Source organism: Triticum dicoccoides, chromosome 7B (assembly GCF_002162155.2).
Source record: "Triticum dicoccoides isolate Atlit2015 ecotype Zavitan chromosome 7B, WEW_v2.0, whole genome shotgun sequence".
Taxonomy (NCBI): Eukaryota; Viridiplantae; Streptophyta; class Magnoliopsida; order Poales; family Poaceae; genus Triticum; species Triticum dicoccoides.
Window position 1 is genome coordinate 436192610 of NC_041393.1, and position 16009 is coordinate 436208618.

Below are 16009 nucleotides of genomic sequence, written 5' to 3' on the forward strand. Positions count from 1 at the left end.
GTGAAGGGCCTATCTTTTACTTTTATGTATTTACTTTTATGCAAGAGTCAAAGTATTCTTCCCTATTCCTTTTTATTTTCTCTTTTTTGCAAGCATCATGTGGTGAGGAAAGATCTAGGCACATATATCCAGTTGGATATGAGTGAGCATGAGTTATTATTGTTGACATCACCCTTGAGGTGAATACGTTGGGAGGCAAAACTATAAGCCCCTATCTTTTTATGTGTCCGGTTGAAACTTTTTGCTCATGGGTATCCTGTGAGTGTTAGCAACCATAGAAGCTTAAATGATGGTTGAGTATGTGGACTTGCCAAAATGCTTCGATACGTGACCCTTCCTGAAAAGATGATGAATTTTAGTTGCAAAGTTGACTGAGAATATAGTTTGTTGGTTTTTGATAGAGTTTATGCTTTATACTTCAATGTTGTGATGAATTGTTACTTGTTCACGAGAAGTTATATGATAAAAGTTGTATGATAAAGCTTTATGATTAAGATTGCTATTGCTATGATAATAAGCATGATGCTACTATGAACGTATTTTGTTTTTATCGACGCCTCTCTCTCTCTAAGCATGTGGGCATGTTTCTCAATATTGGTTTTTCGCTTGAGCAAAAGCCAGGTCTAAGCTTGGGGGAGTTGATACGTCCTTTTTGCACCATGATTTCCTACTGTTATTTATAATGTTTTTATGCATAATAATGCTTTATGGAGTAATTCTAATGCCTTTTCTCTCATAATATGCAAGGTTTACACAAAGAGGGAGAATGTCGGCAGCTGGAATTCTGGACCTGAAAAAGCTACATCAGAGTTACCTATTTTCCACATCCCCAAATGAGCTGAAAATTTACGGAGAATTATTTTGGAATATATAAAAAAACACTAGAGCAAATAACTACCGGAGGGGGCCACCTGGTAAGCACAAGACACCAGGGCGTGCCAGGCCCCCCAGGCGCGCCCTGGTGGGTTGTGCTCAGCCCAGCCCACCTCCGGTGCCCATCTTCTGGTATATAGTTCATTTTGACCTAGAATAAATAAGGGGAGGACTTTCGGGATGGAGCGCCGCTGTCTCGAGGCGGAACTTGGGTAGGAGCACTTTTGCCCTCCGGTGGAGCGATTCCGTCGGGGGAACTTCCCTCCAGGAGGGGGAAATAGAAGCCATCGTCATCACCAACAACCCTCTCATCTTTGGGAGGCCAATCTCCATCAACAACTTCAACAGCACCATCTCCTCTCAAACCCTAGTTCATCTCTCGTGTTCAACCTTTGTACCGGAACCTCAGATTGGTACATGTGGGTGACTAGCAGTGTTGATTACATCTTGTACCTGATTACTATATGGTTTATTTGGTGGAAGATTATATGTTCAGGTCCATTGTGCTATTTAATACCCCTCTGATTTTGAGCATAAATATCATTTGTGAGTAGTTACTTTTGTTCTTGAGGTCACGGGAGAAGTCATGTTGCAAGTAATCATGTGAACTTGATATGTGTTCGATATTTTTATGATATGTATGTTGTGATTCCCTTAGTGGTGTCATGTGAATGTCGACTACATGGCACTTCATCATATTTGGGCCTAAGGGAATGCTTCGTGGAATAGTTATTAGATGATGGGTTGCTAGAGTGACAGAAGCTTAAACCCTAGTTTATGCGCTACTTCGTAAGGGACCGGTTTGGATCCAAATGTTTAATGTTATGGTTAGATTTTATCTTAATACTTTTCTTGTAGTTGCGGATGCTTGCAAGGGGGTTAACCATAAGTGGGAGGTTTGTGCAAGTAACAACAACACCCAAGCACCGGTCCATCCACATATCAAATTATCAAAGTAGCGAACATGAATCAAACCAACATGATGAAAGTGACTAGATGAACTTCCCGTGTACCCTCAAGAATGCTTTGCTTAATATAAGAGACCTGATATGGGCGTGACACCGTCGATTGTTGATGCTACTAAAGCTAAGCCAGTTAAGGAGTTAGATCATGAAAAGGTTGTGAAAAATAATGCCATCCATGCGGCTCGATTTCATCGAGGAGATGATGGTCAGGTGCGTCAATTATGCGGACCAAGAATCAGTTCTTTAATGGGCCAATCAAAGACCAGTTGTACGACACGCTTATTGAATTCAGGAGGTATGTTTGGAAGGTCAGTGTATGGTCGTGTACACATGGAGTCTAAAACTGTACGAGCATGTTTGATAACAGAAAGGAGCAAAGGAAAGTCACGCACAGAAAAGATGGTAAGAAACTTTGTTCAGCCACATTGAAAGAGAATACAGGAGACTAAGATGGAACCGGTGCTAGCTTCCGTGGAGCCTAACTTTTGTACACCTTCACGTCAAGTTGTTGTGATAGGTAGAAAATCCTAATACAAATTTTACGATCCTTATTTTTGGTTTGTGTCAGCCGGCTAGCTGGCTAGCATTGTACGTGAGTTTATTTTCTTGTTAGACTTTGTTTTTTCTACTCATTAGTTGGAGACGTGAGAGTCTTGGCATCCAAGTTGGTAGATTAGGGGAGTTGCACACGCTAGCATATAAAAGCCAGGCTACGGCGGATGTAAGGGAGATCACTTTTGAGTTTTATTCCAAGTATGAGATATACAGAAAAACGTCCGAGTTACGGGTGACCATATCTTGTGTATTATCTATGATTTTCCATCATGGAAATTTACTAGCAGTGGAGGGTTGATCATCACATCGACGCCTACGTGCTGATCTGAGGGGGTCATTATTTTCGTTTGTGTATTTTTGTACACAGGTGAAAATTGTTCTTGGAGGTTACGAGGAGAAACAGGGGGACGAGGTGTTGATTGAGTATGGCCGTGAAAGATCGGGCCATCTACACACACGAATTAGCATCTTGCTAGTCCGTGCCACCTCAAGTGATATTCAGAGCTAAGGTTAGTCACGGCGATTCAGTTTGCTATATCTTCTACGGAGGCAAGCATCAACATGTTGAGCAGGAACATATTGATGGAGGAGGAAGGCATCGGCGAGGTTGTTCTTTTTCACACTCGTTGCATGGTGAAGGAGCGGCGTGTCAATTTCACAATTGATGAAGGTTCTATGGTCAATATGGCGAGCATCGAGGTAGTGGAAAAATTGGGGCTGAATATGGCGCCTCTTGAAAGACCATATACACCGAAGTGGTTCAAAGGTGAAATCAAAATTACGCATCGGATTTTAGTAATTTTTTATTTGGGAAAATATTGTTGTGCGGAATTTTTTTCACGTTTGTCTAGTGCCCATGGTGTCGTGTCATCTGGTACTCGGGAACCCATGGTGCACGCGCGTCGGGGCTGTTCGGAATTCAAAGAAAAATAGTTACACTGTATCATGGAAGGGCCAACAAATCTGTTTTATTCCCATGCCAACAGATGTGTTCAGCGCAGACTGGAAAACCGTTTGCTAAAAAGAAGAGAGCAACAAGAAGAAAGAAAGGAAGAAGTCAATGCACCGATAGAGGGGTTGAATCTTTTGGTACAGAAGGTACAAGACGGTGATGCAAAAGGCCAACGTTGGAGTGTTTTTAAAACACAATGCATGATCAAGGATCATGCATGCAAAATGATAATTGATGGCGGCAGCTTTACAAACGCCATTAGTAAAGATGTTGTGCATGCATTGGGTTTGTCCATGCGGCGGCATCCGCAACCGCACCACGTGGAGTGGCTATACAATTCCGGAAAATTAAAGATCACGCATAAGGTGCGTGTGAAGTTCACAGTTGGAGATTATATTGATATAGTGGACTGTGATGTTGTGCCCATGGATGCGTGTCAGTTGTTATTGGAAAGACCATGCAATTTGATCATGATGCAATTCATGCTGGAAGATCCAACACATACACGTTCCTGCATGATGGAAGGAAGCACGTACTGAAGCCAATGCCAGATTCTATAGTAAGAACAGAATTGCAAGCGCTCGACAAATTGATGGCACCGAAAATAGACTCGAAACCGAGGACGGTTTCGTTTGAAGGGAGGGAGGATGATACGGGCGTGACACCGTCGATTGTTGATGCTACTAAAGCTGAGTCAATTAAGGAGTTAAATCATGAAAGGTTGTGAAAAATAATGCCATGCATGCGGCGCGATTTCATTGAGGAAATGATGGTCAGGTGCGTCAATTATGCGGACCAAGAATCAGTTCTTTAATGGGCCAATCAAAGACCAGTTGTACGACATGCTTATTGAATTCAGGAGGTATGTTTGAAAGGTCAGTGTACGGTCGTGTACACATGTAGTCTAAAACTGTACAAGTATGTTTGATAACAGAAAGGAGCAAAGGAAAGACACGTACAGAGAAGATGGTAAGAAACTTTGTTCAGCCACATTGCAAGAGAATACATGAGACTAAGATGGAACCGGTGCTAGCTTCCGTGGAACCTAATTTTCGTACACCTCCATGTCAAGTTGTTGTGATAGGTAGAAAATCCTAATGCAAATTGGTTACGATTCTTATTTTTGGTTTGTGTCAGCCGGCTAGCTGGCTAGATTGTACGTGAGTTCATTTTTTTGTTAGACTTTGTTTTTTTTACTCATTAGTTGGAGACGTGAGAGTCTTGGCGTCCAAGTTGGTAGATTAGGGGAGTTGCACACGCTGGCATATAAAAGCCAGGCTACGAAGGATGTAAGGGAGATTAGTTTTGAGTTTTATTCCGAGTATGAGATATACAGAAAAACGTCCGAGTTACGGGTGACCATATCTTGTGTATTATCTGTGATTTTTTCATCGTGGAAATTTACTAGCAGCGGAGGGTTGATCATCACATCGACACCTACGTGCTGATCCGAGGGGGTCATTATTTTTGTTTGTGTATTTTTGTACACAGGTGAAAATTGTTCTTGGAGGTTACGAGGAGGAACAGGGAGACGAGGTGTTGATCGAGTATCGCCGTGAAAGATCGGGTCATCTACACGCACGAATTAGCATCTTGCTAGTCCGTGCCACATCAAGACCGTTTTGGCCTGTCCTTTGCCACAAGAGGATTGGGCTACCTTGTTGCACTTTATTTACCGCTACCGTTACTTGTCCGTTACATATTATATATCTTGCTATCAAAATACCTGTTACCGCTATTTCAGTGCTTGTAGAAAATATCTTGCTGAAAACCACTTGTCATTTCCTTCTGCTCCTCGTTGGGTTCGACACTCTTACTTATCAAAAGGACTGCGATTGATCCCCTATACTTGTGGGTCATCATGGCCCTACACTCTTGTCCGTCTATCATGCTATACTATCGGGCCGTGAGCACGTCGGGTGATGATCACGGGTATATACATATACATATTATACATGATTCAGGTTGTGACTGAAGTCAGGTCGGCTCGTAGAGTACCCCCGAGTGATTCACAGACAGGGGGCTGAAAGGACATGTTTCTCGACGATCCTCTGAGTGGATCTTTGTGGCGAAGCGACTGGGCAGGTTGAGACACCTAGGAGAGAGGTGGGCCTGGTCCCTGGTCGTTGTCCATGGTTATTTCATAATAACACGGCTAACAAGTTTTGGATATTTGATCTGAGTTGGTCTTTTTGACCTATATGCAATAACCACCACGCGGGGACAGATATGGGCACTCGGCATCGTATGTATCAACCGAAGCTCTCCAGATGTCAGTGACAGAGCGGCGCGCGCCGGGTTGGACTGGAACGCCTTCGCTTGTATAAGGGGGCTAGGTCTGCTCCTGGCCGCCCACGCAACATGCAGGAGTGCAAAGGGCGATGGCCCCAAGATCGTGTGCTTAGGATGTAGACCGATGTGTTGGCCTCTATGTTGAGCCTAAGTAGGGTTGCAACGTGTTGATCTTCTAAGGCCGGGCATGACCCAGGAAAGTGTGTCCGGCCAGAGCGATCGAGCGTGTTGCGCAATGTGGTGCACCCCTGTAGGAAGCTAATCTATTCGAATAGTCGTGTCCAGGTAACAGGATGCTTGGAGTTGTATTCCGACCTCTTACAACTAAAACCGGATATTTAATAAAACACACCCAGATAAGTTCCAGATACAACCCGGTGATCGCTCTCCCACAGGGCTACAAGGAGAGGATCGTCGGGTAAGATTATGCTATACGATGCTACTTGTTAACCTACTAGCTACTCTCTTCTACTCCTTCAAGATGGAGGCTGCCAGAAGCGTAGTCTTCGATAGGACTAGCTTGTCCCCATCTTATTCTGGTATTCTGCAGTTTAGTCCACTGATACCACCCCCCTTTATTGATATTGATGCATACTTAGTATAGTTCTGATGTAAGTCTTGTGAGTACTTTGGATGAGTACTCACGGTTCCTTTGCTACCCCTTTCCCCCTATACTCGATTGTTGCAATTAGATGGTGGGTCCCAGGAGTCAGCTGCCGCCACCGACGACGACTACCACTACTCCGACGGTGCCTACTACTACGTGCAGACCGCTTACGACCAGGAGTAGTTTAGGAGGATCCCAGGCAGGAGGCCTGCGCCTCTTCGATTTGTATCCCTGTTTGTGCTAGCCATCTTATGAAAACTTGTCTAACTTTATGTTTGTACTCAGATATTGTTGCTTCTGTTGACTCATTTATGATTGAGCTTATGTATTCGAGCCATCGAGGCCCCTGGCTTGTAATATTAAGCGTGTATGACTTTTATTTGTGTTTAGAGTTGTGTTGTGATATCTTCCTGTGAGTCCCTGGTCTTGATTGTACACTTTTGTGTGTATGATTGGTGTACGGTTGAATCGGAGGCGTCGCACCGACGACCATGAGTAGTCCGGAGGTCCAAGGCGGGAGGCAAAGCCTTTCGATCTAGCTTCGTTGTTTTGCTCAGACTTCTTAAGGCAAACTTGTCTAACTATGTATGTACTCAGATAATATTTGCTTGATGACTTATGTATTCGGGTCCTCGTGGCCCCTGGCTTGTAATATAAATACTTGTGTTTATCTTTGTGTCGTAGAGTTGTGTTGTGATATCTTTCCGTGAGTCTCTGATCTTGATCGTGCATGTTTGTGTGTATGATTAGTGCATGATTGAATCGGGGGCGTCACACCCTCGTCCTAGCCGATCCATGCTCTGAAGCCACACCACGCACTTCGTCAAGTGTGCTACAGATCATTCCCGCCTACTGTCAAGGGATGGGACCGACCGACCTCTCGCTCTTGAATGGTATGCTAGAACGAATTCAGAATCTAGCAATTTCGGACGGTCGGGCTTCAGTCTACGACCAGATCGGATTAAGGCTGATAATAGGGAAATCTACGTCCCACCCACAACCCACCTATTCGCTACGGTCGATGATTTAACCGATGTATTAGACTACGCCTCCGAGGAGGCAACCAACAAAGATGTCAGAGACATGCTTTGCATCACGCCAACCAATAGAGGCATCTGGACTGCTACCTCCACCTATGACGTCTACATGGTAGACACACCTAAGGACGATGAGGGTAAGGAGGACAAAAGGATGTCCCTAGACACCGACGAAAACGCAATAAATGCACCGATAGAGGGGACGCCAGTAACAACCATACTGGTAATGGTACCCCATGTATCAACACTACCCCAGATGGTGCCGAAGACCATGATACTGGTGATGGTGCCGAAGACCATGATACTAGTGATGGCGCCGAAGACAAGACCAAGGGCGGTGAAGCCATTCCTGACCGTACTAATAGCATTACAGAAAATCACAAGGATCTCGACGATCCTGGTGATAGCAACTATATCCCAGAATTAGAAGAGGACATTAGCCTCAACCCGGACGAGTTCGTCATCCCCAAGGACTTCCTCGCTTTGAAGGCCTTCCACCAATGGCTCATTGCCTCCGCCCGGAGAATCAAGCAAGGGCGGGACAAGCTTAAAGTCGACCAAGATACACTCAACGACAAATGGGTAGAGGTTCTCGCAACCGAGCAAGATCACAAATAGCAACGTGCGGACCAAAATAAATCCTACCCATGATGTCGTCTACTTCCAGCACTCGAGGAAGAAATGGAAAGCATCATGTTTTATCAGCAGGATGAAACTGATAAACCAGATCGCCCTCCTCGGGGGTGGGATATACCAAGAAGTGGCCTTCGAGACATTCCCGATATCCCCCGTCGTGAGCACAGAAATCTGATCCGATCTACCGCACCATATGATTTGCGCTGCATATTGACCACCCAACTTGTCCCGCCACAATCCATATACGGATCAAAGGACCGCATGCCTGCTGGACAGGCCAGAAAACAGGCATGGATTGACAAGCATGACAGGGCTCGGGACGACCTCCGGGTACGAACAGCAGCAAACGTCCGACAAACTGTTGCTCGGGTCCAAGGAGCGGCACATCCGATGTGTTCTATAAATGAGGTCATGCAACATCAGTTCCCGGAGGGGTTTAAACCCGTGAACATTGAACAATATGAAGGAACGGCTGACCTGGCTGTGTGGATCGAAGATTTCCTTCTCCACATTCATATGGTCTGAGGAGGTGACCTCCATGCTGTGGGAGTCATGGACTAGGGGGTCTTCGGGCGTCCGATCTATTGATGTGGGCCGGACTGATGGGTCGTCAAGATACAAGACAGAAGATTATCTCTCGTGTCCGGTGGGGACTCTCGCATGCGTGGATGGCAAGTATAGGTGTCCGAATATTTTATTCCTTTCTGTAAAACTGACTTTGTACAACCCTAAGCCCCTCCGGTGTCTATATAAACCGGAGGGTTAGATCGGAGGCAGGATCACAACATTGCTAGGCTAGCTATCTAGGGTTAGCCGAATCGATCTCGAGGTAGATCAACTCTTGTAACCCCTATACCCTTGAATATAATCAAGCAGGAGTAGGGTTTTACCTCCATTAAGAGGGCCCGAACCTGGGTAAACATTGTGTCCCTTATCCATAGTTACCATTGATCCTCAGACGCACAGCTTGGGCCCCCCTGCCTGAGATATGCCAGTTTTGACACCGACATTGGTGCTTTCATTGAGATCTCCGATGTATCGTCGGCAGAAGGATCTATGGCTCATCTCTTCGTCAACAATGACGTTGCATCCAGGAAGATCTTTCTTCCTGGACAGGTTTTTGTGTTCGGTGGCTTTGTGCTTCGTGCCAACTCGATCGGCTGCCTCGATCAGGTCGATAGTTACGCCCCTGGCCACCAGATCAGGTTCGGCAACCTGAATTATGTTGCTGACATCCGAGGAGACCTACTCTTCGATGGGTTCGTGGCCTCGGCCGCCACTCTGTGTCCCTGCCATGAAGACTCTTTGGATCCCCTGTCAGATCCCATCCAGGGGTCAACACCAAAACCCACCCCGGCCTTAAATCCGGGGCAGGTCTCATCATCCGAAGACGGGAACATAAGCCCCGCCGGACTTCTTCCCCTTACGAAATTTCCGACCGAAGACCCAGATGCAATCTCAGACTTGACTCTGGGCAATCATCCCGAACTGCCGAGGTCCGCACTTAGCGGGTCCGATCAGGGGCCCCGTGCCGAATTCGGCGCGACAGACCCGTAGTTTCTGGTCCCACTTGCGCTCTTAGATGAAGCATTGGTTTTGATGTAGTCTCTCACCATCACTGAGGCTTTACCTCCGGATTGTACCCAGCTCGGACTGGGGACCAAGAGAGGGGAACTTTACGCCCCACCCACCACCCACTTGATAGCCACTGTTAAAGACTTAACCGACATGTTGGACTATGCGTCCGAAGACATCAACGGCATGGACGACGATGCCGACGCTGAACCAAGCTAGGTCCCACACGTTACAGGGCGTTGGACGGCCACCTCAACCTACGACGTGTACATGGTGGACACGCCGAAGAACGACGAGGATAACCCGAGCCCAGATGAGGACAAACCCATTGATAAACCACCAAAGCATCAACGTCAGCTGCGCCGCTCAAGATCGCGTCGGGCAAAGGATAGCAATACCAGCATCGGAGATAATGAGACTCCAGACGATGCCGAAGATCCCGAATACCCCATCGAGCCCATGACCGAACAGGATGAAAGGGAAGAGGGTGAATATAGCCTCGGACATGCTGACAACAAAGATGCGGAGGACAGCAACTACATGCCAAAATCCGAAGAGGAGGTTAGCCTTGGTGATGAAGACTTCATTGTCCCATAGGAACCCCTCGACCAAGAACGCTTTAAGCGGCAGCTCATTGCTACAGCCCGGAGCCTGAAGAAGAAGAAGCGGCAGCTCAAAGAAGAACAAGACACGATGAATGAAAGGTGGACTAAGGTCCTAGCCACTGAGGAATACGGCCAAGAGCGACCTATCAAAAGTTACCCTAGGCGCAAGCTGCTGCCTCAATTCGACGATGAAGTCTTTGAACCAATATCGTCGAAATACAATCATGCAGATCAACCAGACAGACCACCACGTGGATGGGACAAAACGGCATATCAAGCCGAACACCAACCCACACCCCCTCGCCGAAGAGGCGGGAAGACGGCAACTGCGGGATACACGTACGACTTGCAACATGACCTAGACAGTAAAGTTGGTCATACCAGATCCATCTACGGATCAAGGGGCCGTGACCCAGCGCGAGATAATGGCAATGAAGTCCGGCGTGACGATCGTTACTATATTCGGGATCAGAACTGAACTCAAATGTCAGCCGATCTCCACCGCGATATTGCGCGATATAGATGGACCGCACACCCCCTATGCTTCACCGATGAGGTCATGAAACATCAGTTTCCGGAAGGGTTTAAACCCGTAAACATCAAATAGTACGATGGAACAACGGATACGGCCGTCTGGATCAAAGATTTTCTTATCTGCATTCATATGGCTCGAGGAGATGATCTCCATGCCATTAAATATCTTCCTCTAAAGCTGAAAGGCCCAGCACGGCACTGGCTAAACAGCCTCCCAGAAAACTCCATTGGAACCTGGGAAGACTTGGAAGGTGCTTTTAGGGACAAATTTTAGGGCACTTATGTCCGGCCACCGGATGATGATGACTTGAGTCACATAATCCAGCAGCCTGGCGAATCAGCCCGCAAGCTTTGGAATCGGTTCTTAACTAAAAAGAACCAGATTGTAGACTGTCCGGACGCCAAAGCCTTAGCGGCCTTTAAGCACAGCGTCTGTGACAAATGGCTCGCCCGACACCTTGGGCAGGAAAAGCCGAAGACTATGGCAGCCTTAACGACACTAATGACCCGCTTCTGTGCGGGCGAAGACAGCTGGTTGGCTCGTAGAAGCAACAGCTCGGGTGACCCCGGCATCTCTGAGGTGCGGGACGGCAATGGTAAACCTCGCCGCAATAAAAACAAACGTTGGAATAACAACAACGACGACGCAGACGATATGGCAGTCAATGCCGGATTCAGCGGTCCTAAGTCCGATCAGCGGGAGAAACCTTTCAAAGGCAATAAAGGTGGGCCATCCAGCTTAGATAAAATCCTTGAGAGGCCCTGCCAGATTCATGGCACACCCGATAAGCCTACAAATCATACCAATAGGAACTGTTGGGTTTTCAAACAGGCCGGTAAGTTAAATACCGAACACAAGGGGAAAGGGCCTCCAAGTGAAGACGACGATGAACCCCGGCAGCCGAACACCGGGAGTTAGAAGAAACTTTCCCCCGAGGTGAAGACAGTGAACATGATATATGTCACTCATATCCCCAAAAGGGAGCGCAAATGTGCATTACGGGACGTCTATGCCATAGAGCCTGTCGCTCCCAAGTTTAACCCATGGTCAGCCTGTCCGATCACCTTTGATCACAGGGACCACCCAACTAGTATCCGTCACGGGGGTTCAGCCGCCCTGGTTCTTGATCCAATCATTGACGGATACCACCTCATTAGAGTCCTTATGGACAGAAGAAGCAGTCTCAACTTGATCTATCAAGATACTGTCCGTAAGATGGGGATCGACCCATCACGAATCAAGCCTAGTAACACTACCTTTAAAGGTGTGATGCCAGGAGTGGAGGCCCGTTGTACGGGCTCAATCACACTAGGGGTAGTATTCGGCTCCCCAGATAACTTTCGCAACGAAGAGTTAATCTTCGACATCATCCCTTTCCGCAATGGCTACCATGCACTACTTGGACGAACTGCTTTCGTCCGCTTTAACGAAGTCCCGCACTATGCTTACTTGAAGCTCAAAATGCCTGGACCTCGTGGCGTTATTATAGTCAATGGTAATATGGAGCGCTCACTCCATACTTTAGAACACACCACGGCCCTTGCAGCCGAAGTGTATAGCGGCCTTATCAAGCCGAACAGTTCATCGGCCAATAAAGCCAACGACGTATCCAAACAGGTCCGATCTGCGCACAATAGTGATAAATCAGCGAATCCGTACATGAGTAGCAGTTCGGCCTCGCCGATCCCCGTTGAAATTTGATTTTTGTAGCTCTGGATACTCTCACTAGGCTTCGATCTCGATCGCTCTGTGCCTTATAAAGATAAGAAATAGAGTACATACCTTAACGAGCGCCGAAAGGACAGCATACATAGTCAGACCTTTCCTTCCGTTATTGATTGTGCGGCCTTTTGGTGGCATTTAAATTCGGGGGCTCCAAATCGCGCAGCTCGATTAGGCTAATCAAAAGTAGCAGAGCCTGGCCTGACATCGCCCAAGCAAGCTGAAACAAGGAACGAAAGACGCACCGCACCCAGCGTTACCGGGCTGTACTGAGTTGCTTTGCTGCATAGACAAACCATCATTTCTCCTTTCCAAGCTCCTGGAATTGGCAACATTGGCACCCGCCTTTCTTTCTTTCTACATACTTATATCGCTAGGTAAAATCCATGGCTGCCTTTTTAATCGTACTGCATGTTCCATGGACCATATGCATATGGAACTTGTCTTCTTTGGGGCTGCGTTCATTGAAAACCGGCCAAGGACCATCCTTCAATTCTTTCCTTTTTATAGCATTCTTCAGGTTTGTTGGCTGGAACATATCTTGCAAGTATAGGCCGAATGTTAGCAGCACCCATTTTTTAACCAAAACTGGCCATATCGAAACAACAATTAGATCATTTCAATGCTACAATGGAGTTTCACTTTGAAAACTCAAGCAAGCAGTTATTGCCGCTTGGTGATTACGATCCAACCTAGTAATTCCCTTTCGTGTGCATGGAATAGACAGCACACAAGAAATTCAGATTACAGTTTCTGATGGTTCGATTAATTTAGAGAAGACCATGGCACTTCAGAAAATTTCAGTAAATTGGACCCCATGGCGCCTCAAAATCGGTGTCTTTCTGTTACCACGTCTCCTAAGATGCACGGGAAATTTGGTCTGTTACCACGTCTCCTAAGATGCACGGGAAATTTGGTCACTACAATTGTTACTGCTATAGATAAACTCGCAAATTGGAAATGTTGAATCTATGTATATCTTTTGTTTAACCAATGCAAGTTCTCATTTCATTGATGTCATGGGAATATAAACGTAAAGCCTAGCAAAGATGTAAACATAATACAAGAGAACAAACACTGAATTAGGACTCTGATTTCCAACTGTACTAGGCTGGCTAGTAATACACTCCTGAGGTCGCATGGTCGTAGCATCTCAGGATGACGATCCCTCTCCTTTTCAACGGTTTGGATTCTGATCAGCACTGATGAAACAGAATGTCCGGTAATTGATGTATCGCTGTATGTACATGTCCCTTTTTCAGAAGGGTCAGCTAGCCTACAATATTATTGGTCTTGTTACTTCTTTCTATCCTACACATTCCTTCAAGAGCATGCCTTCAACATTATATAGTTACAACTCATAAGATATGTAAGCAAAGATTATCCCAGCTTTGCGCACTCAAAGAAAATGATTGTTTACTACAAGAGTGACTGCAATACATATGTTAGTAACTTGATATTTTCCGATCTTTGCAAACACTCCTAGAGTCATACTCCCCAAACTTATCAATGTTTCTCATATATCTTATCTCGATGTCATTTGTCAAGAATAGAAGTTGTAAATGACATTCCTCTGGCTGCACTTATTTCTCATATGTTGTCTCAATGTCATTCGTCAATAATAGAAGTTGTCTGAAATCTTTGTCAAACAAGAAGTTGTCTGAAATGAAATTTCCCTGGCTGCACTTCTGTTTTTTCATCTGACCTAATGCGCATTTTTTCAGTTCTGTTCTACCATATTAATGCCATGTTTTTTTTCACACACGAATCAGGAGATCTCATTGAAGCAACCACTCATTAAACCAGGATAGTCTGAAGACACCCAAATAATTAAAAGAAAAATTATCATCAACTAAGGATTTCAGAAAATGTCTACTCCCTCCGTTCCTAAATATTTGTCTTTCTAGGCATTTCGAATGGACACAACATACGGATGTATGTAGACATATTTTAGAGTGTAGATTCACTCATTTTGCTCCGTATGTAGTCACTTGGTGAAATCTCTAGAAAGACAAATATTTAGGAACGGAGGGAGTAGTTCACAACAAGATGTACGAAACATGTTCACACATTTTTATTTTTTAGTGATGGCCGGCAGTCATGTACAGCACTTTTTAAGATGTTTACATCAAACATCTGACACAAAAGCTATCCAAATTTTACAAGGTAGTCATTCAGGTCTAGTGTGCAATGTGTTCTATGTAACATCATGAGATTATTTAAGCATAGAACATTTCGTATGCCTACGTATAGTAGCCACAAAATTTAGAGAAGAGCCTCTACCAGCCCATCATACGGAGCAATTAGCTTTGAAAAAATAAAATCATGTTTAAACTTGTGTCGAAGACTCTGGAATTACATTCTCAAGTTTAAACTCGATTTCAGAAATTGCATTTTCCAACTTACAGCACTCTTGCATATCATAGTTCATGGCTTCAAGCAATTACACTGAAGAATTCAGAGTTCTATCTTGTAGAGTTTTCACGGCTTTAGACACACATCAAGTGATTTGCTCCAACTGATGATCAAAATACCAAACGGTAACACCAAAAACATTAACCATAGTCTCATAGAAGCAGGCCTTTGAGGGAGGCATTGCATCAAACACCGCACGCGCAAGTAGTCAAGACAATCAAGACATTTCTTCTCTTACGGGGAAGACGAGAGAAGAGCGAGAATCCATAGAGGAAGGATCTTACCAGAATGAGTGAGTGAGGCTACTGCGCGGTCGGCATCGGAGGATGGTGCGATACGACCAGCGGCGGCCTGGGCGCGCGGCGCAGCACGTCGCGTTCCTCCGCGCGTCGTACATCTCCTGGGTCTCAACAGCGACGAGGCGCTTGAACTGGGTGAGAATGCCGAGGAGGCGAGGAGGGGGGCGCGGTGAGGTGATCGACGGTGCGGTGGCAACGGCGGAGACGCATGGCCTCGAGCGTGCGGCGGTGTAGGCGGCGCGTGCCGGGGAGGCCGCGCACCAGCGTGATGTACAGCCGCGGGCTGCTCGCCGCCGGCACGTGCGACTTGAACGCGTCGAACGCGCTACCGCTCATCGTTCTGATCTTCTCGAGTCCTCTCAAAGTTCGTGCGGTGGCCGGCGGGAAGGAAGACGATGCTGTTAGCTTTTGTCTTTTTTGAGGGGTACGATGCTATTAGGTGGGCCAAGCAGGCCGAAGACGTAATTAGTGATGATGTGCCACTGTGCTGGGCTTGCCACTGTTTTTCCTTTTTTTATGAGCTGAGGCTTTTGCTCAAAAAAAATGAGCTGGTGCTTGCCGGGTTTTTTTTCTTTTTTTCAGCTGGGGCTTGCCTCTCTTTTTTTTGAACTGGGGCCTGCCGCTTCTTTAGCAAGCTGTTCGTGATTTATTTATTTTTTGAGTTGCTGTTCGCGATTTCGTGTCTGAGACAAAATAAGTGATTCACCTATAAAAAGATAGAGAAAGTGATGAACTCTTGCGTAAAAACATGAAGTGAGCCGAGCTGTCAAAAAAACATGACGCCAGCCGATTCTCAACCTGGATTTTGCAGCCTACCTACTCAGGCGGGTTGACTCACCCGAACACGCGGAGATGGGCTCTCTCTTAGGCTCCCGCGACGCTAGGGCGGCAGGCGGTTCCCTAGGGTTAGCTCTCAGTCTGGATTAGCGGCCGGCTCGCTG

At 46.2% G+C, this 16009-nt stretch overlaps 1 pseudogene; it reads right to left on the bottom strand.

The window, feature by feature from the left end:
• Nucleotides 1-14390: 14390 nt before the first annotated feature.
• On the bottom strand, nt 14391-15433 carry LOC119341834 (annotated as a pseudogene).
• Nucleotides 15434-16009: the final 576 nt, after the last annotated feature.